Source organism: Phalacrocorax aristotelis, chromosome 4 (assembly GCF_949628215.1).
Source record: "Phalacrocorax aristotelis chromosome 4, bGulAri2.1, whole genome shotgun sequence".
NCBI lineage: Eukaryota > Metazoa > Chordata > Aves > Suliformes > Phalacrocoracidae > Phalacrocorax > Phalacrocorax aristotelis.
The window spans coordinates 27,716,737-27,725,370 of NC_134279.1; the positions used below are offsets into that span (position 1 = coordinate 27,716,737).

At 46.5% G+C, this 8,634-nt stretch overlaps 1 long non-coding RNA gene across 3 annotated transcripts in view; it reads left to right on the forward strand.

Annotated features, from left to right (window-relative positions):
• Nucleotides 1–5,569, forward strand: part of LOC142056248 (uncharacterized) — an 82,924-nt gene extending 77,355 nt beyond the window's left edge. For 2 of the 3 annotated variants that reach the window (XR_012660270.1, XR_012660269.1), the window contains 2 exons: nt 1,034–1,110; nt 1,211–5,569. This is a non-coding gene — a long non-coding RNA (uncharacterized LOC142056248). The remainder of the gene's footprint in view (nt 1–1,033; nt 1,111–1,210) is intronic. The other variant, XR_012660271.1, reaches the window with a different exon arrangement.
• The last annotated feature ends 3,065 nt before the right edge of the window (nt 5,570–8,634 follow it).

An 8,634-nucleotide genomic window follows, 5' to 3' on the forward strand; every position in this document is an offset into this window, starting at 1 on the left:
GGGGTCTATTCTTTAAAAACTGAGCAAATTATTAGCAGAAGCCAGCAGCAAAATAACAACAGAGTGCAGTTTGCTATAACAAACTTGAGAAATAATTACCAGACGCCTTATGCGTCTTTAGTTTCTCCATGTTTTTGCTGCTGTAGAGCAGGATGATCATTTCCATGCAGATGCCAGAGCACAGCTCCTTACTCGTAACAGGACTTGGTTCAGCACAGCTGCAAGGGGGAGCGTGGATTCACACCATCTTAATATACCAACTGGCAATCCCTGGGACTGCAGAAGACTGGCACAGCCTCTGGATTAATCTTGAATGGCATCATTTTGCCCTCAGCACATCAAATACTTCTGACCTCTTTTAAGTCTGACCCACATCTTCTGATCAGGGCCAAGAAATAAACATCAGTCTCGAATTAGCATTCTTCAGTGTCACAACCCCATTAGAATTGGCATAAACAAAATCAAGAAGCAATACGTTCCCCTTCCCACCTCCTGGCTTCCTCCTAGGATGGCTGTGGCCATAAAACAAAGATCATTAAAGAGGACTTCTGTATTAATGATTGAGTGTACATTACAGTAATCAGATAATGGCTATATCAGCTTTCATTAGAGGTCTCAAGAAACCCATCTTTGCTATGCATGATAACTTAATTTATTCTAAATACTTTGACAGCATTGTTGATTAAAGCCTTAATGTTCACTTTATCTATAAAAGCAATTGTTTTCTGGTCAGTTTATTACTTTGTGTAACAGTAAACCTGAATATTAAATGGTCTTGAGAGGTGTTAAGGAAAACTCTGCATACCGATCAATGTCTACCCTAAAGTATTTGTATAGCCTTTTATATATATATATATATATATATATATATATATATATATATATATATATACTTACATACAGTCCAGGCTTAAAAGAAATAATGCCATTACTTGATCTGAATTATCAGCTAAAATGTCTTGGACCGTTAAGTACCAAGAGTAATAAGGTAATAACATTAATTATCAATGGGTATTTCTGTCATCCTGCTTAGGATAACTAATGCTTTGTAACTTGGAATCAAGCGGATCCAGTGGAGCCAGGATAACAGACAGAATTTCAAGACTGAAGGTATATTGGTCCTTGTTCAATTGCTTGATATCTCCTGGTCTGCCTATAGCATGTTTTAACAAGATCTCTTACTCAGGGCCTTGTTTCTTCCGTTCCGCAGATGCAGTGTAAAGCAGGTGTGCGTTTGCTCAAGGGGACTAAAGTTACACCCAGAAAGGGTTGAAGCACTACGTGAAACGTAATCATCATTCAGAGCACGTAGCGAGGTGCGCAGGGAATCGGCTGGCACGCCAGCAAGTGAGTGAGAGGTGAGAGGGCTTTCTCTAGGGGCTCATCTAGGCGGCGCAGCACTGGCTGCCATAATAACAACCCTCCCGCTGGCAGGAGAGCAGCTTAAAATATTTGTGTGACTGCACATTTGGACGGGACTGCACAAGTGTGAGAAAGGATAGCTATCTTGCGGAAACAAGAAAGTTTGCTTATGTCCCTTGTGGCACCTTCTGTGGTTTTTTTTCTGCCCTAATTTTCCTGTTAAATCCTCACAGTGTAGTTATCCATATTTCTTCCACTGCTCTTACCAGCTTTTTTTTTTTGTTTGCTTTTCAATACCTTCATTCTTGTCCTTCCCAAGCCCAGTAGCTCACATTTTGTTGCCATTCTTGGGATGTAAGGTATTTTTCTGACCACCCATTGGCATCTGGGGTATCGTTTCCCTTTCCCAACATCCCCTTTCTTGAACATCTGGGGCCACAGCTGTGAGTAGGTGAATATTAAAAAGCCTTCAGGGGACTGGGGTAACAGTCATAAACTGATGGAAACTGGTATTATCTAAACCTCAGTAGTTAACTTTTCTGTGAGACGATACCTGCTGCTAAATGTCCTGCCCTACAAAGGAGGCACTTAGCTGGAGTCATGTAGATGACAGAGACTGTGCTGTCAGCATCCAGCTACTTGCAGCATCTTTTAAACCTCCTGAAGTGTGGAGCAGCCAGCTGGCCTCTGCTCCTGTGCTGGTTTCAGCGAGGATAGAGTTAATTTTCTTCACAATAGCTAGTATGGGTCTATGTTTTGGATTTGTGCTGAAAACAGTGTCGATAATACAGGGATGTTTTTGTTACTGCTGAGCAGGGCTTACACAGAGTCAGCGCCCTTTCTGCCCCTCACCCCACCCCACCAGCGAGCAGGCTGGGGGTGCACAAGGAGCTGGGAGGGGACACAGCTGGGACAGCTGACCCCAACTGACCAAAGGGACATCCCACACCATATGGCGTCATGCTCAGCATATAAACCTGGGGAAGAAGAAGGAAGGGAAATGTTTGGAGTGATGGCGTTTGTCTTCCCAAGTAAATGTTACATGTGATGGAGCCCTGCTTTGCTGGAGAAGGCTGAACACCTGCCCGCCAATGGGAAGCAGTGAATAAATCTCTTGTTTTGCTTTGCTTGCACACGCAGCTTTTGCTGTTTACTTCACTTTACTGCTATTAAACTGTCTTTATCTCAACCCACGCCTTCCTTTTCTCACTTTTACCCTTCCAGTTCTCTCCCTATTCCCACCAGGGAGGAGTAAGCGAGTAGCTGTGTGGGGCTTAGTTGCTGGCTGGGGTTAATCCACAACAGTCCTTTTTGGCACCCAACATGGGGCTCAAAGGGTTTGATATAATGGCAGGTTTGATTGGAATGTGCTAGATCAAATTTATAGCTGTTATTGCTGTTTAGCTGTTCATTGGCAGGCTCCTGTGCTTGCCATGGGGCTTGCTCGCCTTACTGTGTATTAGAGTCTAGTGCTTGTTAGTGGCTGCTTTTTGCTTTCACTGCTTGCTGTGCTGCTGTAGTGCTGACCACCTTACTCTGCTGTGCCTGGGAACAGCAATAGCAATGGGCCTGGGCTGGCAGATGGCCAGGGCATTGCTGCTGTTTCTGTGCTGCTGTACTAGACAGGCTGGAACTCCAGTGTGAACTCAAGTCGAAGGGGCTGTGACCTGTGGATGAGTCCACGCAGGAGCAGGACACCCTGAAGCATCTGTGGCCATGAATAAGTCCACACCAGAACAGGTACATCTCAAAATGTCTGTGACCGTGGTTATGTCTGTGCTGCAACAGATATATATCTGAAGGGGCTGTGCCCCAAGGATAAGTCCATCCTGCAGCAGGTACACCTTGAAGCATCAGTGGCCATGTATGAGGTCATGCTGGAGCACCTTAAAGTGTGTGGCCATGGATAAGCCCCCAACAGAGCAGGTACTCCCCCAGAGGGACTGCAGCCAGGAGTAAGGCCATGCTGGAGCAGGTTTACTTCTTCTGAAGGGACTGCGGCTGTGGGCAGGGCCGCTTTGGAGCAGGTATGTCTCTGGAGGCTTTGTGGCCCATGGAGAAGGCCACACTGGAACAGGTGCGCATCAAAGTGACTGTGGCTGTGGATAAGTCTGTGTACCCCTGGAGAGACTGTGGCTCCTAGATAAGGCTCCACTTGGAGCAGGTACATGCCTAAGGGACTGCAGTCTGTGGATAAATCCAAGCCAGAGCAGGGGCAAGGGGAGGAGTTAATTGCAATGTTAAACCCAACGGTCTGGTCCAAAGGGACCAGGGGTGGAGATTTTAATGGAAATACCTTTAAACTGTTGTAACCCAGGATTTGAGTTGCATGTTATGGGAATTACTACAGCAGGGACCACCAGGACCAATGGAGGAGAAGCCTTACAAGAAGCAGTGCAAGTGCAGCAGCGACCTGACCTGGGCTGGCCTTGGTGCCCAGTAACTCCACACAACACCCCACCTCTCCTGTCCTGAGTGACCACCATAACCGATGGAGCCCAAAGTCATGGACTGAATGAGCTCCATGGACATTTATGGATATTTTACAGGCATTTCACAGAGATGGTGCATAGACTAAGGGAATGACATCTGTGTATTACATCCAAGGATGGGAAGGGGGATGGTGGTGGTTAATGGGGTTTTATTGGATAGTGTGAGACCTGAGCATGACGTAAATGGTGTGGAATAAGGGGTGGAGAATGTTCTGGGCTTGGCTGGAATAGAGTTAATTTTCTTCACAATAGCTAGTATGGGTCTATGTTTTGGATTTGTGCTGAAAACAGTGTCAATAATACAGGGATGTTTTTGTTACTGCTGAGCAGGGCTTACACAGAGTCAGCGCCCTTTCTGCCCCTCACCCCACCCCACCAGCGAGCAGGCTGGGGGTGCACAAGGAGCTGGGAGGGGACACAGCCGGGACAGCTGACCCCAACTGACTAAAGGGACATCCCACACCATATGGTGTCATGCTCAGCATATAAACCTGGGGAAGAAGAAGGAAGGGAAATGTTTGGAGTGATGGCGTTTGTCTTCCCAAGTAAATGTTACATGTGATGGAGCCCTGCTTTGCTGGAGAAGGCTGAACACCTGCCCGCCAATGGGAAGCAGTGAATAAATCTCTTGTTTTGCTTTGCTTGCACACGCAGCTTTTGCTGTTTACTTTGCTTTACTGCTGTTAAACTGTCTGTCTTTATCTCAACCCATGTGTTTTCTCACTTGTACCCTTCCATTTGTCTCCCCCATCCCACCAGGGGGGGAGGGAACAAGCAGCTGTGTGGGGCTTAGTTGCCAGCTGGGGTAAACCACAACAGCACCCCTGTGTCTGTGGATGCCTCTGAAATCAGAGGAAGAAACAGGTTCTGGGGACATTGATAGAGGATCAACAGTACTTCTCTGGGATTATCTGTCAGTCCCACACCATGCAGCGTTTGGAGTCCCATTTTTATGCCTTCTGACAGTAAAGCCGAGGGCTGATTAACATGACCACAGGGGACAGTAAGGGAAATGACCATCCATGGCCTGCTGGTGCTTATTGCAAGTCAGAATGATGGCCTGTGGAAGGATATGAGTGCTTCTGGCACTGAGACCATCTTTGAGTCATGATTGATTGTCATTCTTCCCAATGAAGCCTTAAGCATAAATAACAGTATTGTGTGAAATCAAGTCTTTGGAATACATAACCTTATTCCAGATGAGCCTGAATCTTTAATGGTGAAAATTGTGACAACAGATGAGGGGAGCAAAGCATTTACAAAACTGGATAGTAAAATATATCTGTGCCTTTTGTCAGAGCATGAGAACTGATAACAGAATCTCTGGCTGTTTCAATGAGAAAGTGACCAACATCACAACTCAAGACTTTTCTCTAGAGAAAAATCTCACTCAAATTCCCTTCCTACAGAAATCACCTGAAGCAGATACTATTTTTCCTTTTGTTGTTTTATGAGGTAGTAAAAAAGTTGGGTTTACTTCCTGTTTTGGTTTCAGACACTCTTCCAGTCCAGCAGAACCGGGAATGGCTTGATGCAGCTATCCTGGGCATCCTAGGACCAAAGTCAGGGCTGGGTCAATAGTGGTATGGGCTTGATTCTTCATTTGTATAAGCTACCAGAGGTGCTTGATCACAGTGATATGCACATGATGTTAAATAAAAATCTGGCTCCAGATGACTGTCATTCATCTGAAGCTGGTGTTAAACTGACAAAACTCTGCTTTCTAATTAAATCTGTACTCCTCCTGATTCATTAATTGTGACAATGGAATTCTCTCATCAAAAACAAGTATGGAGGTAAAGCAAAACCTGTCACTGCCAAGACAAGTACCAAAACTCAGAAAGCTGCCAAGCCAAGGGGGTGGAAACCTCCAGAATCTTTGCAAAGGTCACAAGCTGAAGTTCTCAAAAGCTAGGATATGCCTGAGTTGCGTTTATCCATGCAACCCTTACTTTACCAGCTTCATATGCATGCCTGATCAGGCTCTTAATTGCCTGATCGCAGACTAGTCTTCCCACAGGATTGTTTCCTCATTTAGTCCATGGTCCCTTTTAAGCATCAGTCTTTTCTTCCTTCACAAAGTTGCTCCAACTCTACACATCCATATCCCAAAATTTCTACAGGTTGTCTCTGTGGTACCTGTGTACTTCTCAAACATCAATGAGTCTGTCTCCACGCTCCAGAAGTGGGATCATCCTTGTTTTGGTGACTTGATAAAAGAGATCACTAAACTTGAACACTCCATGGCATTACCTTTTGCTGTTGTCAGATCATTTAGCATTTCCCTTGCAGGGAATGCATTTACAGAGGGAATATTTTTCAAAGATCAGCCAAAAAGAAACACTTCAGAGAAATTTTCCCTGCTGCACTTCTAACAATTCTCTTACGTGCGAACTAAGATTTTATTGTACAGCTCAGAAATTTGTGCAATTTGGCCAAATGAGGTATGTTCGTGATGGTAAAATTTCAAACTTTTGCTTCTAAGTGCAAAGGCATTAGGGCTCCTTAGAAAAGTAGTCCTTAAATAGTTATTATTTTAGCGCAGAAAATGTGTTTGTTAAGAATGAAGTCTGGAAATCAGCTGAACGGTTTTAGAGACTGCATACCTCTTGAACAGGGAACTTTTAGTCCAAAGAGGTGAAACTTGACAAATCGAGAAGTATCTGAAAGTAGGGCCTGAAAACAAAAAGCCCAAAACCTGTCAGGCATCCTGAACTAGCAGCAGTGATACAAGCCTTTCTTACAGAATTTTTGGGGGACGTGCAAACCCCGAAAGAACAAATACACTTTCTGAGTAGCTGCCCCAGCGGAGCTTTTGTGCGATGCCGCTTGACAAAAACAGAATACAACCCCCTTAGCACCGAGGAGCCCTAAAGCTGATTAGGCGAACAAGCCCACGCTTGCTGCGTACTGGCCAGGGAGTGCTTATTCTAAACCCCCTTGTTAGCTGCTGGCATGACATTTCTGGCATGTCATTTAGATTCATACAGCATTTGCAGGCTAAAAGCCACTCCAGCCCCCCCTCCAATAAAGGGCAGGTTTTTTAAGAACCAGCAAGAAATGAAACCGTGGCAGCAATGCGTGGGCCATCATTCACGGAGGAGAGATTTCTGGAGATACTGGGGTGGTCTAAACAAACCCAGGTGTTTTTAGTAGCCAGCTCTTTGGACCCAGGTTTCAGAGCTCTCGGTCCGTGTCCCATGGGGATCCCAGCATCGACGCTATAAGGATCGCTGTGGGTTTTCTTTTTCCTGGGCACCGCTGTTTCTCAGCTGGCAGCGTCCCCTCGAATGCGGCGCTGCGACGTTGGCTTGCATCAGCGATGGATCGAGCCCTCTGGGAGTCGGCGTAATTGGAGATCAGCAACCTGGACTCCTGCCTAGGAAGCAGCAGGAAAGCGGCTGTACTTGAAGCAGAATCAAACCAGATTCAAAGTAATGGGAATAGTTAAGCTGTGACAACTTTTAAAAAGATCGCTCTGCTACATTATTTTAGTAAATATTTGTAGGTGTCTGTAATAGGGGGTAATCACTGCGTTTCCTTTCAAACAAAAGCGAGGAGAGCAGTTTTCAGTAATACTGGATGATAAGCAAGGCAATCTAATGGGTGGCTTTAACCTTATTTTTGCTGGCAGATCACGCGTTACAGCAGTTCTCAGGTGTCTTTTCCTACAGCACACAAGAACTAGGTCATGCCTGGTCTTCTCCTTTACTGATGCAAGAGCTCCACAGTAGCTGGCAAGCAGCGAGGCGTCCCTCTTCGGCAGGGAGCTGGGACGGGCTGCGTGCGTGGGTGGCAGTGGGGCCAGGCATGAAGCAGGCCTTCAGGACATGCCTGGCCACAGCCATGAGAAGGAGGAATGGCACCTATGTGACAGCAGAGGTGGGCACCTGCAGAGGAAGGAAGGAGGGTGCCTAGCACAGCTGGAAGTCGCAGAGATGAACCACAGCTCAGAGGGGCTGTGCTCAGTATTATGGCAGTGCAGACAGACAGCTTTCAGGCTAAATTAGAGCCCAGGTCCCGAGAGCCCACAGAATACTTTGTAGCTCAAAGGATGTTAAAGAGTTATGAGGGATTGCAGGCAATAGGGTGCAGGTGTGCTGTTGCTATTGTGGATGGCGTACAAGACGTTTCCGTATGTTTGCATGTGTTCCTTGCACCAATGAAATAAAACCAAGGAATCGGTTTGGGAACTTTGAGAAAGCTTGTGCATTTCTTCTTCAGTTTCCCCCCATCCCAGAAGGAGAGGACCATACGTTTGGAGTGCCCACAAGACTGGTGCTAGAAGAAAGGCTGTGCCAGAAACATGTCTCTTCTCGAGGGTGGAAAAGAGCTGAGCCACCATTTCCATTTTTGTCCAGGGGCGAGGCACAGAGCTGGGGGCCAGTACAGGAACATGGTCCTGAATGAAAACCTACCGCTTCCAGTGCAAGGCGGGAGATCTCCCAGTGAGAAAGCAAGGCAGGCAGAGCGGAGCAGAGGCAGCTGCTTTCCCAGTCCCCCTCCGCAGTTCTTCTGTAGCAGAGGCCCGTGCCCCAAGGGCAGCCTGCTCAGGACTCCTGCCGGGAGCACCCAGGGAAGAGCCAGAGTCACAGCGCCTGTGGTCAGGGACAGCTTAGAGCTCCTGCCCCAGACGAAGGGAACCCGAACACAGCAGCCGAGTGAAGAGTCCAGCCCTGGTGGTGGATCTGTGGGCTTTAGGAGCCCTAGGAAAATGGCACACAAAAGGAATGAGTAATAATATTAGAAAAAAACGACCCAGCTAGCAGTCTGTAATGAA